The sequence below is a fragment of the Mugil cephalus genome, chromosome 6 (assembly GCF_022458985.1).
Source record: "Mugil cephalus isolate CIBA_MC_2020 chromosome 6, CIBA_Mcephalus_1.1, whole genome shotgun sequence".
In the NCBI taxonomy this organism is placed as follows: Eukaryota; Metazoa; Chordata; class Actinopteri; order Mugiliformes; family Mugilidae; genus Mugil; species Mugil cephalus.
Genome location: NC_061775.1, coordinates 27,157,414 through 27,176,006, shown reverse-complemented (window position 1 = coordinate 27,176,006; position 18,593 = coordinate 27,157,414). Strand labels below are relative to the sequence as shown.

Below are 18,593 nucleotides of genomic sequence, written 5' to 3'. Positions count from 1 at the left end.
CCACAACAACTACTGCACCAACTACAACGACTGCTACACCAACTACAACAACAACTCCTGCACGAACTACAACTACTGCACCAACTACAACCACAACTGTTGCACCAACCACAACCACAACTACATCAACTGCTGCACCAACTACAACCACAACAACAACTGCACCAACCACAACCACTGCATCAACTACAACAACAACTGCTGCACCAACTACAACCGTAACTGCTGCAACAACCACAACAACAACTACACCAACTACAACAACAACCCCTTCAACAACTACAACAACAACCCTGCACCAACTACAACAACTGCTACACCAACCACAACCACAACTGCTGCACCAACTACAACCACAACTGCTGCACCAACCAAATCAACTGCTGCACATCTACAACAACAACTACTGCACCAACCACAACTGCTGCACCAACTACAACAACTGCTACACCAACCACAACCACAACTGCTGCACCAACTACAACCACAACAACAACTGCACCAACCACAACTACTACTGCACCAACTACAACAACAACTCTTGCACCAACTACAACATCAACTGCTGCACCAACTACAAACCACAACAACAACTGCACCAACCACAACCACTTCATCAACCACAACAACAACTGCTGCACCAACTGCAACCACAACAACAACTGCACCAACCACAACTGCTGCGCCATCTACAATAACAACAACTGAACCAACCACAACTGCTGCACCAACTACAACAACTACTGCACTAACTACAACGACTGCTACACCAACCACAACCACAACTGCTGCACCAACTACAACCACAACAACAACTGCACCAACCACAATTACTACTGCACCAACTACAACAACAACTCCTGCACCAACTACAACAACAACTACTGCACCAACTACAACAACAACCACTGCACCAACTACAACCACAAGTGCTGCACCAACCACAACTACAACAACTACTGCACCAACAACAACAACAACTCTTGCACCAACTACAACATCAACTGCTGCACCAACTACAACAACTGCTACACCAACCACAACCACAACTGCTGCACCAACTACAACCACAACAACAACTGCATCAACCACAACTGCTGCACCATCTACAACAACTACTGCACCAACCACAACTGCTGCACCAACTACAACACCTACATCAACTGCTACACCAACCACAACCACAACTGCTGCACCAACTACAACCACAATCACAACTGCTCCACCAACCACAACTACTACTGCACCAACTACAACAACAACTCCTGCACCAACTACAACAACAACTACTGCACCAACTACAACAACAACCACTGCACCAACTACAACCACAAGTGCTGCACCAACCACAACTACAACAACTACTGCACCAACAACAACAACAACTCTTGCACCAACTACAACATCAACTGCTGCACCAACTACAACAACTGCTACACCAACCACAACCACAACTGCTGCACCAACTACAACCACAACAACAACTGCATCAACCACAACTGCTGCACCATCTACAACAACTACTGCACCAACCACAACTGCTGCACCAACTACAACACCTACATCAACTGCTACACCAACCACAACCACAACTGCTGCACCAACTACAACCACAATCACAACTGCTCCACCAACCACAACTACTACTGCACCAACTACTACAACAACTACTGCACCAACTACAACAACAACCACTGCACCAACTTCAACCACAACTGCTACACCAACCACAACCACAACTACAACAACTACTGCACCAACAACAACAACAACTCTTGCACCAACTACAACATCAACTGCTGCACCAACTACAACCACGACAACAACTGCACCAACCACAACCACCGCATCAACCACAACAACAACTGCTGCACCAACTACAACAACTGCTACACCAACCACAACCACATCTGCTGCACCATCTACAATAACAACTACTGAACCAACCACAACTACTGCACCAACCACAACAACAACCACTGTACCAACCACAACCACAACTGCTGCAACAACCACAACAACTGCACCAACTACAACAACTACAGCTGCACCAACCACAACATCAACTGCTGCACCAACTACAACAACTGCTACACCAACCACAACCACAACTGCTGCACCAACTACAACCACAACAACAACTGCACCAACAACGACTCTTTCACCAGCTAAAACATCAACTGCTGCACCAACTACAACCACAACAACAACTGCACCAACTACAACAACAACTCCTGCACCAACTACAACAACTACTGCACCAACTACAACAACAACCACTGCACCAACTACAACCACAACTGCTGCACCAACCACAACTGCTGCACCAACTACAACACCTACATCAACTGCTACACCAACCACAACCACAACTGCTGCACCAACTACAACCACAACAACAACTGCTGCACCAACCACAACAACTGCTGCACCATCTACAACAACAATTACTGCACCAACCACAACAACTACTGCACCAACTACAACAACAACTGCTACACCAACCACAACCACAACTGCTGCACCAACTACAACCACAACAACAACTGCACCAACCACAACTGCTGCACCATCTACAATAACAACTACTGCACCAACCACAACTGCTGCACCAACTACAACAACTGCTACACCAACCACAACTGCTGCACCAACTACAACCACAACGACAACTGCACCAACTACAACAACAACTCCTGCACCAACTACTACAACTACTGCACCAACTACAACAACAACCACTGCACCAACTACAACAACAACTGCTGCACCAACCACAACCACAACTACACCAACAACAACAACGACTCTTGCACCAGCTAAAACATCAACTACTGCACGAACCACAACTGCTGCAGAAACTACAACAACAACCACCGCACCAACTACAACCACAACTGCTTCACCAACCACAACCACAACTGCTGCACCAACCACAACCACAACTGCTGCACCAACCACAACTGCTGCAGAAACTACAACAACAACCACCGCACCAACTACAACAACAACTGCTGCATCAACCACAACAACAACTGCTGCACCAACCACAACCACAACTGCTGCACCAACCACAACCACAACTACTGCACCAACTACAACAACAACTGCTGCACTATCCACAACAACAACTGCTACACCAACCACAACCACAACTGCTGCACCATCTACAACCACAACAACAACTGCACCAACCACAACTGCTGCACCATCTACAATAACAACTACTGCACCAACCACAACTGCTGCACCAACTACAACAACTGCTACACCAACCACACCTGCTGCACCAACTACAACCACAACGACAACTGCACCAACTACAACAACAACTCCTGCACCAACTACTACAACTACTGCACCAACTACAACAACAACCACTGCACCAACTACAACAACAACTGCTGCACCAACTTCAACAACTGCACCAACTACAACCACAACTGCTGCACCAACCACAACCACAACTGCTGCAACAACCACAACAACAACTGCACCAACTACAACCACAACCCCTGCAACAACTACAACAACAACCCTGCACCAACTACAACAAACTGCTACACCAACCACAACTACAACTGCTGCACCAACTACAACCACAACAACAACTGCACCAACCACAACTGCTGCACCAACCACAACAACTACTGCACCATCTACAACCACAACTACTGCACCAACCACAACAACTACTGCACCAACTACAACAACAACTGCTGCACTATCCACAACAACAACTGCTGCACCAACCACAACCACAACTGCTGCACCATCTACAACCACAACAACAACTGCACCAACCACAACTGCTGCACCAACCACAACAACTGCTGCACCATCTACAACAACAACTACTACACCAACCACAACTGCTGCACAAACTACAACAACAACCACCGCACCAACCACAACTACAACTACTGCACCAACCACAACAACAACTGCACCAACTACAACAACAACTGCTGCACCAACCACAACAACAACTGCTGCACCAACCACAACCACAACTACTGCACCAACCACAACAACTACTGCACCAACCACAACAACAACTGCACCAACTACAACAACAACTGCTGCACCAACCACAACAACAACTGCTGCACCAACCACAACCACAACTGCTGCACCAACTACAACAACAACTGCTGCACTATCCACAACAACAACTACACCAACCACAACCACAACAACTGCTGCACCAACCACAACAACTGCTGCACCAACCACAACCACAACCACACCAACTACAACAACTGCTACACCAACCACAACTGCTGCAGGAACTACAACCACAACAACAACTGCACCAACCACAACTGCTGCTCCATCTACAATAACAACTACTGAACCTACCACAACTGCTGCACCAACCACAACAACAACTGCTGCACCAACCACCACAACAACTGCACCAACTACAACAACTGCTGTACTAACCTCAACTACAACTGCTGCACCAACCACAACAACAACTGCACCATCTACTACAACAACTACTGCACCAACCACAACCACAACTGCACCAACTACGACAAGCACTTTATCAACCACTACTACTGCTATCACCACGACAACTAATTGTGGTGTCTCTGTTACACTCAACATGTTTCATCTACTCATTGCACCTCTTATCTTTTTCCTTTAGTAGAATACAAAAAAACAAATTCCTTTAAAATTCTTGTAGTCTTTCACTTTGCTTTTTTCCCACCTGCCAAATATGCAGTGTGTAACTTACTGTGTATCAATAACTTTTTTCTGAGTTTTTTTTAATTATTTATTTTAATAAGCCACATATTGTGTTATTATTTATGGATTTATGTTTTCCTGTAAAATGTACAATGGCATGTTAGAAATTTGAAAAATGCTCATTTCTTAACCCTAAGGAAGACTGGTGAAAGGAAATATTATCTGTTTATGTAATGACAGTTTTGCAACAGGTCTGATGATGCTGTCTATAACTATAGAAATATGGATTCAATTCTATGCAATTCACTGTCACAATGTTGTATTTATATTGTAAGTAGTTAAATATATTAATAATTATTTTGTCAAGAATGCATGATACACAATGCAAAGTTGGAACACTGTGGAGCAATGAAATCCACAATCTGATCAACTACACTTTCATAAAATTCATATATAAAAAAAGGTTGCCTTTCAGGTTTTGTCCTAATGTTGTAAAGTTCTCATAGCTCTCACAGTATGAATAATGAAGAGGTGCTATGTTCTACAAAACAAAGCAATATAATGTAAAAATTTACACAAATGCATATATAAAAGTTGCAGTGTGATCTTAAAAACGCTTGAAGATTCCCTTTTTGCATCATTTGCAATGATGTTGAGGTACAACAACATGAAAATACACATTAAACATCAGAAGACAGTACTCAGTGCTTCGTAAAGCAGGTTTACACTGAAATGGGGTGGTTTGGGAGCAATGTCTTAAGTGTCCTGGAATAGTGTCAATCATGAGTGTACATTGGAGATGGTTCCAAGCTGTTGGTGCACAAAATTAAAGGCAGATTTTCCTTGTTCAGAGTTAACCCGTGGGAGTTGAAATTTAAGATAGTAATTTGAGCGAATTGGGTAAGTTCCTGTGGTCCAGGCCAGCATGGATGATATAAACGTTGGTAAATGTCCAGTGAGGGCTGTATAGATAAAAAGATGAAAGATTGTATCACGCCTCTGCGTAAGAGAAGTCCAACAAACTTTGTTGTGCAGAAAGCAGTATATATAGTATATATGGCGAGTATAATTGGGATTCCCAGTGATGAACCTAATGGCAGTGATAAACTGTGTCAAGGGGTTTCATAGTGGTAGCTGCAACTTGCCTATAGATTGTGGCACTCTACCAGCAAAGCATTAGTGCACACGACTGATGAATGGTTGAAATCTATAGATAACTAGGAAGTGGTAGGTGCTGTGCTCCTGGATTTTGCTGCTGATAGCATTATCTTAGCAAAACTCAAATATTAGGGGTTTTCACCCACATGTCTTGTGAAATTCCACAGGGAAGTTATTCAGGTACACTTTTATTTTCTATTTTCATAAATGACTTTAAGATGGTAATTTAATCATGTATGAGGATGACTCTACCTGGTTCTGTACTTCACCTACTTCATTTGAACTGAGGGAGAAGCAGGTTGAGTTAAATTACATAACCAAATGGGTAAGAATGTACAAGTTGGTGTTAAACATCGCCACAACTAAATCCATTGTATTTAGGAGTAGGCATACTCTTACTAATGCCATCACACATTGGTAGATGGGGTATGTTGTGGAAATTCTTTTATGACTACGGTCACTGAAGTCTCGTTTCAAAGTTTTATTCGCAGCAAGGAGGTGATACGTGTATGGAAGCGAATCGTGACCAAAATGTCAACCCGAATGTGGCTGCATTATTTGACTCATTAATAAAATTAATAATCAGTCATCCTATTTGCATTTTCAGTTTCTTCTTCAAGACTGCTCCTTTTATACCATTATTAAAAAGAAAACAAAGAGGACATTGCTTTTTCGTTTTCGTGGTCTGCCCCACAAAATGCTGCCCAAAACTTGAAAACGAAAAAGCAATCTGAGCGGGGCAGAAGAGTGACATCAGCTGCTCTTCTTCAGCTCCCTGCTGACTGTGCTACCCATCTAATACAGTAGGGGGCGGTGTGCCCCTTTGGCTTTATGGACACATCACACATCATGGCACACTATAAGAATCAGCTGCCCAGGTTGATTCTAATATATATTATTATTATTATTATTATTATTATATAAAGGATTTCTGCAAATGCATTTGAATTTAAATTTTGGTCATGATTCGCTTCCATAATTCGTGCACTACAGCAAGTACAAAATTGACTGACAACAGTGACGTTACATTCACTTTTATGCAAAGTCTAGTCATCAGTGGTGATTTTGACATGGATATTCTGGTGGGGCTATGCAGGAAAATCTTATAACGCAATCCAGAAATATCATAATCGATACCCTCACAAAAAAAAACAAAGAATGCACCTGAATAATACCATCACACAAACAATGCCAACAATCTGATGACATATATTATCATATCAATGGCACCACCAACATGGCAGTGTTAAAGGTCTCACTATATCAAATACTCTAGATCAAAACTATAGCATGACAACAAAAAACACAATGCATGGCTCATTTTGTGAACGGCGAACACCCAATACACAGCAATCAATATACAAAGTCCCCACACCCAGTATGTAAGCTACATTATCAATACCATTTAGATTTAAAAACAAATTGGGCTCGCCAAGCTCCTGGCTCCAAGTTATCCTCTTAAACCACTACTGGTTGAATGACCCGGTCTTTTGTCTTTTGTCTTTTGCTTCTTGAGAAATTATTAAATCCTCTGGTTGATGTGGTCAAAATTGTTTTATCTCCAACTTCTGCTAAAGTGGTTAAGTCCTAAATCACACACTAGCCAGGTAGTCAGCTCTATTCATCATGCAATGAATGAATGAAACGTCAATTAGCTACTGGTATGTTATGATTCTGTATTAGCGAGCTAGCAAGACCTGTGCAATCCCTGCCTTTGCTTCCAATCAGCCAATAAAAGCACTCTGAGGTTCTGATCTTCAGGCCTCTTATTTGGTGAAATGCACCTGAGAAACATCTTACATTGTCTATTGTTCTCTTCGTGCCAGTGTCAGTGAGATACATAACATAAAGTATCATGGCTAAATGTAGAGGATAAATTAAAATATTGTCTTTTGATATTAATGCATAAAGTCATGCCATGGGCATAACACTCAACTCAGCCAGCACAGACCATGGGGTGGTGCCAAGACCACAGAAAATTATATGATTTATTTATTTATTAGATCCCCATCAGCTGCTGGAACGTAACCCCAGCTACTCTTCCTGGGGTAATGTTATCAACCAAAAAAATGCAGCAAATATAAAGTAGTTACATTAATACACATTCATTCATACACATTTATGCTCCCATCAGACACATCAGTAGATTGTAGGAGTAGTAGATTTTATTTTAAAAAAGGCACTTAAACATAAATACCTACAGCGTTATATAGATAACTACATAGAAAGCAACTGTATAAATTTATCATTTATACTCTGTATTTTCGTGACTATATCAGTTATTGTTTAATGTATACTGCAGAGTGACTTCATGTATTTGTTGAGTGTTATATTTCATTTCGTTGTTTTTTCTCTTTTAGGCATATAGTACAATTTTAACTTTTGTCTGTTGTCTGCTGAATTTGTTGTGTCGACTAGCGACCACTTTGTAGAAACTAATGGGGAAGAATAGGAATAAGTTGTTGTTTATTTACATTTTATAATAATTTATCAATTACAGAAAACCACAAGTTTTTTCCTTTTTCCCCAAACAGAAGTGCAGTATTATACAGTCCTGTTCACATTCTAATTTGTATATAGTGTCCTTTTTAGTTTGTTTGTTTTAACATGCCTTGTCTAGTTAAGTTATTTATTGAATATTTGTCTTTTGCACTGACGGGAGAGCTGTACCTAAATTTTGTTGTGCAATGTATATTGTTAAATGCTACCGTGCAATGACAATAAAGACTCTAATCTCTGATCTAATCTAAATCTATTAGTTATTTTATTTTATTTATTGTGTGCTGCAGCACCCTGGCCAGCAAGTGGCGCCCTAGTCCACCATTTGTATGGTCTATGTTTTTGTTCTTTGTTAATTACATTTCCTATATCTGTCTCCCTGTGTTCTTTTTCATACTCCAAGACCTCTTTGGTGGCATTGAGGACAACCACTGTAATTACTACATGTGTTTTCTTGAACATTATTTTAAATTGTGTCAGTCTGTTGGCAGTTGCTACTTTGTCCATGACTCACCACCAGTAGCATCATTTTTTTGTTGTTGTTGTTTTCATTGTCGGTTGGTTCATTACAGTAATATTATTATAATAATAGTAAGTAGTAATAGTGATATTACTTGATACTACTGAGGGTTGAGAGGGGTTGAGAAGATAGAGGAAGCTGAAGCGCTTATACACCTTTAAACAAAAGTTTAAAAATGATGTAACTTGAGTTTAAATTTATTTCATTTATATAACACCTTAAAAACAGAGCATTTGCACCAACGTGCTTCACATTCAACACGTCACATAAAACATGTAAAATACATCAACATCAATGTATCAAGAAATGAAAACCTATTAACACCCAGGGTGACCAGATGAAAAAAGAGTGAGACTTCTGTCTTGTCCTCACTTAGCAGAAGGAAGTTCTGAGCCTACCAGCCTCTGGTGTCAAAACAGTGTTTTATTTGAGTGATGTCAGTCAGACTTTGAGAACTGAGGGGGGTAGAAGTAGATCTGCATTTCATCTGCGTAGCAGCGGAAGGAGATGTTGTTTCTTTGGATACTTTTTCCTAGCCTAAAATTCACCTATGTTGGTTTATTGACAGTATTCTATTGTTTTGATGGGGACTGACAGCTAATATATTAAGGAGGTTGTCCTGTTGCTTCCGAACATGGCAGATTAAAAGTTAAGATGATATACTGTTCTTCACAGGAAAACTGTTAAAGAAGTGTGTGCTAAGGTGTGCTGGCTTCCTAAGAATGTCACTCTGAATAACCGCGCTGTAAAACAGGATCACACCCAAACCTCCAGGGGTTCTACATATGCATCAGACGTAGTCTAGTACATAAAGACGAGTGAAACTGACCAGCTGCAGTGTCTCCATCAAGGGAAACCAGTCAACAGCACTGAGTTGTTTTCCTGATCCTTTCTCTGACTCTCCTCTGGACAGTCTCTAGCACAGGTAATTCTGCTTCTTACAACACTAAATTCAAACTTTACAATCTTACAGCGCTGCTGCTATACTTAATCTACTGAAGCATTTAAAATTAAATCTTTAAAATGGGAAAACGACATTATTAACCAGAACAATTGTTCTGAATTGTATTTGTCCTGGATATGTAATAGAATATTTAGAACCATAAGGTTTTGGCTCTAATACATGCTAAAAGTAAAAGGATTTTGCAGAAGAACAAAATTATTGGATTTGATATTTGTGAAAAATTAATTTCACGGAAAGTTTTCTGTACAGATCAGACATGTTCAAAGACACCCCAACAATGTTCCTCAGAGACAATGTGTATAACAGCCTCCATCCAAGGTAGGAATTATCCATAGTGTCACTAGTTCAAGTGCACTTGCATCTGCTACGTGCTGCAACACAGATGACTGTAACTCAGAAACTCTACCTTGTGAGTACAGATGGATCAGATGCTGATTTCAGAGCAGATAATGATTGTAAATAAACAACCGGAGAAAACTATTTTCATATTATATTATTGAAATATGATAATAATATTCTATATTTTTTCTGTTTTGTTGTTTCAGGCAGGAGGGCAGGTGCTTTCAAGAAACTTGTAAGTGTAAAAAGAGAGAAAAACATATTTTAACGTTGCAGTGTGACTATTTTTTATAATAAAGCATTTAAAAAGATACTTGAAAGCAGAGATTAACTCTTCTCTTAAACTAAAAGCCAGTATGACCTCTGTCAAAATCCAGCTTCACAGTTGGATGCAGATGGAAGTGGTCATTAGTCATAAACTAATGCATCACTACACACAAAAACAACCTGCAGCCAGACGTGCTTTTTCTTGCACAGTGACCAGTAGCTCCATCAGTTTTCTTGCTTTTGTCTGTGCGTTTTCAAACCTCTGTGCTGCTGCTGTCAGGCTAGAGTCAATACCTTTCATGTCAAATGTTGGCTCCACCTGTTGTGGAACCAGTTTGTGTAATATCTTCACTACAACTGTTGCTCCACCTGCAACAATTACTGCACCGACTACGACAACAACAACTACTGATCAAGGGTGGATCATCTATGTGATCCACCTGCTGCTTGGACTTCTTCTGTTCATAGTCCATTAAGATCATGGATATCAGGTACAAAGCACCTTTGAAACCTGCAGCAGGACTTAGAAAGAGCTTTTTCTTTAAAGCTCAGAACCGGTTTGACCCCTCCTTCATGTCTTTAGCTGGCAGTTATTGCCACAGTTATTCCTGGTAGTAAGTCCCAAATTGCTAAAACATAAAAACTACAAACTTAAATTGGTGTAAAACTCAATGTGAGAGAAAAAAGGATTTTCATGTTAATAACAAAACCTGTGGTGAGACTTTTCTTCATACTTCAAATGGGCAGTAATTCATTTCAAGAATCTTCAGCAGACAAACAATGTAAATGACAACTATTATTCTGCAATTACCCGATTCTGATTTTATTATTATTATTAATATTATTTTGTGGTAAAACATATTACCTTTGGTGGTAGTGACAGTCTTGTGTGTTTTGCCTTCATGACTGATAAAGAAATAAATTGAGAGAGTTGTGTGATGAAGAAGAAAAGAATGGCTCTTTTGTTGTGTGATTTTGATTTAGAATTTTGAATTGAAAGAATGATTTCCCATTATGAGATGAATAAAGGTTTATCTCATCTCATCTTATCTTATCTTATTAGTTAAAAAAAAAAAAGAAAAGATTGCTTTGCAAAACTGGAAAACACACAAACTCGTACTTGTTCTTCATTTTGCCAACGCCATGTTGGCCTGCTCACATGCATTATAAGTACTGTTGTCATTAATACAGACAGACAGCAGGGAAACGCCCTCACACCTGAGACAGACCTCTATGATGGAAGCCTTTAATTTCAGAGAGTCAGGCAAAAATGACAAAAATACATCACAGTGCCCATCACAGGCATAGACCATGTCAACATGATGCTGTTTCTTAACAAAAACATATAAATGATTGAATGTGGAATGAGACCTTTGTTGTCAAAGTTCAAATTCTGTCGATTTACTGTCTTGTGCTTCCTTGTGTGTCCCTTGATCATTAATTGATTTCACCTGGTTGATTGCCCTCATGTGTCTCACCTGTGCCTCGTCTTCTCTGAGTCCTCTTGTGTATATATAGCCCTGCCTTTCCTTTTGTTCCTTGTCACGTCGTTTCAATGTCTTAACGTCATGTTCCATGGTTTCACATCTTGCTCGATGTTTCCATGTCATGTTGATGATTTCTTTTGATTTTTGGACTTTGGATTTTCCTGCCGTGCTGGCAGCGCCTTTTGTTTGTTATTAAATATGTGAACTTCGTGCCTCATCAGTAGTCCTGCATCTGGTTCCTCATCTCACCACAACCAACCACCTGACAGTCTATTTATTTTCATTTTTGCTTTAATGTGATTTGCTCAGATCTTCAGTTGACTTCGCACGTCGACTTTGCATAGATTGTCTTTAATTGCTCTGATTAAAGAGATGTCTGATATTTGGCAGCTTGTTTAATTCTTATACAGAGGTGTAAAACATGTTTGTCATAAGATTCACAAATGTTCAATGTAAAAGTCGTCATTTTCATATTCACAAGTAGACGTCTAAAAGTATCGATATTGGATTGAAAGGAAAAATAGTATCGCTCCTCCCTAGTAGTCACTTCACCTCAAGTCTCCTTAAGACACGTTCACATTAAAGCATCTTCCCTGTGTCCAACCACAGGCCTTCAGTCATTTTCAATCAACTTTAGTGGTTCAAGTGTTGCAACACAGATAACTGCAACTTAGTGTAAGTAAAAAAAAAAAAAAAAAAAAAAAATCTTTTTATTTTGTAACATTTAAAGTTTCTTTCCTCCCAATGTCGTCTCTTCTTTTTCACTACCTGCAGTTCAGTGTGTGTTGTGTATACCTGGCTCCAGCAGATCTCAATGCAGCGCTCTGCAGTGTAATGGAGAGGGGACTAGCGAGTCTTCATTTAACATATTTTATTCAGTTCAGTTAGACATGGTTGTGATTGTGATTATTTAATTTTTTTTGTCATAAAACTGTTCTAAAGTGTTTCGCTGTAGTAAAAGTACTTGTGAAAGTTTTCAAATCATTAACGTCATCATCCATCAGCCAATTATCTTCTCAATTCATTTGAAACTTCAGACTGAAACTGTCGCAGTTTTAATTCGATTAATGGGTTCATATGACGACAGCGCACAGAGACTATTCTGCCTTAAGTTGCTGATATTGTCATGTATTTCTGAGATTTCTCACTTTTGTCAAAATTTCAGGAAATAAGTGATTCAATGGCATCAATGGCTGCATCTCAGAAAACAACCTTTGTTAAATATTCATGGAAATATTACCTGTGTTGGGAGTAATACTGCATCAACCCTCATTCTGCTGCCTGGTCTTGGACTCTCATCTCATCTTTTAGCACACAGGATAGTGATGCACCTATGAAACCACTCAAGGGACATGTCATTGAATCTGGGTTGCAAATCCAAATCTAGGTCAGGAGTCTGGGCGAGGCTGGGGTGAGATATTAAAGTGACAAATGGGATAAAACTAGATTTTACAATTGACACAATTGTGTCATTTCATTTTTTCTGGATAATTTTTCATGCTGTTCGGTTGGAAGGAGTGCGCTGCAACGTTCCACATCGTGAAAACTGATATTAATTGTAATTTCAAGTAGCTTGTAGACCTCCTGGTTGATGTATCTACTGCACGATGAACTCACCACACACACACAAACAAAGATTTCTCATTAAATACAAGTTAATCTAACCAACAGGCTCAAAATAATGGGCAAAATATTTCTACCGTGTAATATAGGCTACAGATTTAAGGACCTAAAGTGAATCAGCCTGTTTTATCTTGACATTGTGTAAATACTGTTTGTACTCTGCATGAATTAACACTGACATATTAACGTGTATGTCTCCCTGTAAGTCTGTTCGTTCTTTTCTTTTTTTAAATAGAACGGAATAGAATTCAGGACAGAGAAAACGGATGATTGTGATGATATTTATTTATTTGTTTTGTGAGCTTGTGCGTGATGATTCACTGCTTTATTATTAAGTGCCCGCCACACCTCTTTCTGAAATGCATCCCCGGGCACACATGACAAACCCAAAATAATTGGGTTATGTTGCATAACCCAAGCCTTTAATGATACTAATGGCATGTAACTTATGATTGGAAGCAGAGAATAGCAATCAACAATGTTATTGTCTAAATACAGTGTGCTTAACTACGTCGGTATGTCTGGATTTCAGTGCTGTGTAATTAAATCGAGGATATAACAGCAGGTGTGGCAAATTCTCCACAATATCGTCAACACAACAGCAAGGCAAAACAAAATAATCTTGTTTACAACTCTGCCGAAAGATCTTTTAAGACGCCTGGTTTCATGTGAAAACAACCAGCAAAGATAATGTCAGATAATGAATCTGAGTCTGAGAAAAATATCTGACCAGCCAAGGGGGAGTCCTGCACCAGGACAGGACTGAGAGAAAAACTAAAAATGAAAAAAGAAATGGGCACGTCACGCTCAATTACAGCCACACAAGAGGCAATTGTGGATTGTCTTTCTGTTTTTCTTTTCAAGGACCATTAAGTTTCATAGAAAGTATCAACATAGTTATTTGACTCTGCCAAATATGCTGGGCCTTGTTAATGTTTCCACATATTGAAATTGTGTAAACTATGCAGAACTGATCGCTTCAGATGCTCCTTTGTGCCCTTTCAGACTCTACACAGCTCTGACCTCATTGAGCTCACACTGTAACGAACTGCTGTTAATTTACAGCAGAATTCCAACAGTATGAACCTGTTATTTTTAAATACATCACTCCACTGTTGATACAAACAGAAATTTGGTAATTTACCATTCTTTTAACAGGACTATACTGTTTTCCCAAAATACAGCACTTTGCCGTTAATTATACATACAAACCATATAAAAAACAGGAGCATGTTGTATTATTTGCATTGTGGGAAATTTCACCTGAAGTACACATTGGAAGCTGGATCTGTTCCTCTCTCTATCCATCCCCATCTAGCAAATTGTTTGGTGAGTAGCAGTTTTATAACATTCGGAAATCGGTGCAAAGTACACACACACACACACACACACACACACACACACACATATATATAGGCAATGTTTTCAGTTTGTTTTCATCAGCTTACTGAATATGTGCATGCCATGACTGAATGATTCATTTGTGAAGCATGATAATTTTGCTTTAATGGTGAAAATACATCACACAAACTTCGTTTCCTGCTGATTATTGGGTGATATACCAGATTAAAAATTTAGTTCAGAAATGTGCTGAACAAGATGTCCTTTACTATAACTTTTTATTTTCTAGTCAGTATTAGATTTTTTGTTTTGTTTTGTTTTTTATCGCGGTTTATTGTTAATTACCATTGCTGTTACCATGTTTGCCATTAATTAATGAATCTATGGCAGGCACTGTATTATTTGATCTATTCAGTGGTAGGTGAGTATTTTGGGCATCATTTTAGTTGGTCTGTACAGTTTTGACATATTTCTTTTATGTTACAGGTACTGATCACAGTAAGTACTTTTATTTATTTTAGTGTGTTTATTGAAGCATAACAATCAAGTTTGCAATAATGTTTTCTTGTCAGATATGTGCACATCAGTGTAACGACTCAGTTGACTATGTGAGACACATGAAAATTCACAGCAACATGCCCAATTTAAAACTGTGGTGCTGTGTGCCTAATTGCAAAAGGAGCTTTCAGGTCTGAAAGCACATCTATACAGAGATCACAAGAAACATGATACTGCGCCCAGCTCAAGTATGCCAGTGGACCTGTCCTGCCATGTTGACTTCTGCAGTGACAAATCTGATTCCCTGACTGAGTTTTACTCTCACCTTAAAGTTCACATTAAAGAAGGACGAGCAGTTGTGTGTCCTTTTCTGCACTGTGGTATCAACTTTTACATCTCATTTGTCCAGAAAACATAAACAAAGTGCAGAGGGAAATTTAATTGTGTCCATCATTGACCCAGCAGGTGCAAGCGGCTCATAATGATTGTGACTTACTGGGTGACATGCAGGTTGATGCCACCAGCCACCAACAGTCAACCCACATGTATCCGCTCTGCTGAGAAGACTGATGGACTTTCACTGGGACTTCATTTAAAATGTAATAACTGTCAGAACTCCACAAAGAAAGCAAGTTCACCAGGTGCTATGATTTCTGAAATTTGTCTTTGTCTTATTTTGAAACTTTATCTCTTAGAGGCTGCTTTACTGCAAATCATTTTAAGTTTCATTATTGAACTGTTATGTTGTGGTCAGTTTTAGTCAGTATTTACAAGTCTGAATGCCTTGTTCTTTTATTGCACTATTTACAGCAAAACGCCAAAGGGTTGTTTTTTTCGTTGTTGTTTTTGAATAGAAAGAAGGCCCTGTCTGAATGTTCTAAATGTATGTTAAAATAAAAGCCAAAGTGCATTAAGAAGCTGTGTTTCTTTCACATTGCAATTACATGCTGATCTGTTCTAAATTCAAAAAGCACATTTTGTTGTAGTTTGTAGATTTCGACTGATAATTTATTTTTAAATAAATTAGCTGACTGTAAAATATTTTGTTACAGTCCATGCTGTATTTTTACAGTACATATATGTTGATTTTACGGTAACATAATGGCAACCCAGCTGCCAGTAGTTTACTGTTTTTTTACAGGAAAATTTCTAACAGTCTAACATATGTAGCCTATTTACACCGTCACTTTATCCAAAACTTCTGTCACTTTGTGTACTGCACTTTTTGTTGCCTGTTGTCTTGTTTAATGTTATTGTCCTATTTAATTTCTTTAATTCTATAATTTCTTTCTGGTCACTGTTGCTGCTGTAACATTTGAATTTCCCCAATGGGGATTAATAAAGTACTACCTTATCTTATCTTATCTTATCTTATCTTATCTTATCTTATCTTGATTAAAATAAATTCTAACAATGGTGTAACTTGAGTTTTGAAACAACCTTTGAAGCTGGTGGAAATGAGATTGTGATTTGTTGTATCACACTATATGGGAAAACTGTTCTCAGGCTTTGAAGCTTTTTAAATGCAAAGATGCATGTAAATTATTTGTAATTATTTGTAATTGTAATTTGTAAAAGTCTCATTTCTGTAATTTCACCTACTTTCGTGCGTTCCACACACAACATGTTTTTTAGGTATTGTTTGAAATGGATCACATATAATACCTTTGGCATTACAGAGTTAATTCCATTAAATCCAACTACTGTTGTGTATGTAAGTGCACTTGTGGGTGCATCCTGCTCTTAATCCTCTCTTGTGACTGCTCTACTTTTGATTTGAGGTTAAAGCGGCGTCATGAAGGTGATGATTCACCTGGATGATCAATGTGGAGGATTTAGTTTGTGTTACTGTTAACCTGGATTGAAATAAATAAAGTGTTTCAGTTTTAAAGCGTAGTCCTACAATGTCAAAAAAATAGGAACATGTGTCGGTGCAACACGACAGTTCAATGGTTCTGCACAGTCAACAGCTCTCTCAGTTATTTGAAACACCAAGGTCACAAGACAAGATTTAGAGCAGGAGTGTTAGATAGGACTCAATATTTTTTTAAACCTCCATAAAGCTGAGATTTACTGCATAACTTTAATACATTATTTTTCACTTGTGTACCTAATGAACTGGCAAGTGAGTGTAATTTTATGTATTTTATTATAAGAGAGGAATAGTAAAGTATAATACAGGCCATTCCAGCATCCTCCAAATCACCTCCACAGCGTCATCACTGGTTGTTGCATAAAGATTCAAACCTGCTGGTAAGTATCAGATTCTTCTTGTACCTGTGTGCTCTCGACACTAGTTTCATTCCAAACACATTACTGTTTTTTTGTGTTTTATACTGGAAGTAGGTATGCATGTGAGTGTCATCATCTCTGAAAAACTGGTGACTGTCCAGCATGTGGCCTGCCTGCCTTGGACTCTATAGTGACTGTGCTTTCAGATGTTTATAGACCCTTTGCTTTGCGTAATGTTATAGGACCCAGGTACAGCGGTACAATACACAAATATTAGTGTGACTGAACAGCTTGCATAAAACAGCCCAGCAAGTTTTACAACATTCCCAACCACGAACAATAAAAAGTACGTGGGTGTGATAATTATAGAGAAAGACACAATTAATTTGTGACTATTTCCACCTTCGCAAATGTCTCACGCACATCATGACGAGTGGTTTTTGCATCAATGGAAAATCTTTTGCTTTTATTTCATGATACAAAATGTCAAGTAAACTGAAAAATTGCAAATGAAATGAAAACTGACACTGATGATTTTTGAGGTTAATAGTCTATAAAAGAAAAACCCTTTGAATTAAATATATCAATTTTGGTTGACTGCCAGTGTTCTATTCTTTTGTTGGGGATTTGACAGCTGAGTTGAATAAGCTGCTATTCCTGCTTCCCAGCATGGAAATGGAAATTAAACGTTAAGGTGAGACACGGCAGCAAAAACACAGTTTTTTTTTTCACCCACTGATCAATTTTGAGATTTTTTGTTATTTTGCTTCATGAACATATAAGAAAGTGGTCAAAATGCACATCAAGGTGTAAATTTCACTACACTAGCTTGTCGGGTCATATGATGATATGATTGTATGATAATGTTTGAAAGGATTTGAGTAGATTTGGTTTTGGTACATAGTGATTTCTAATAAAAACATATACATGATTTTGCAACTAGTGCAACTTTATAGATCATTTTCTCAAA

At 38.8% G+C, this 18,593-nt stretch overlaps 1 pseudogene; it reads left to right on the top strand.

Moving 5' to 3' along the window:
* Window positions 1–328: 328 nt before the first annotated feature.
* LOC125009206 lies at window positions 329–3,376 on the top strand (annotated as a pseudogene).
* The last annotated feature ends 15,217 nt before the right edge of the window (window positions 3,377–18,593 follow it).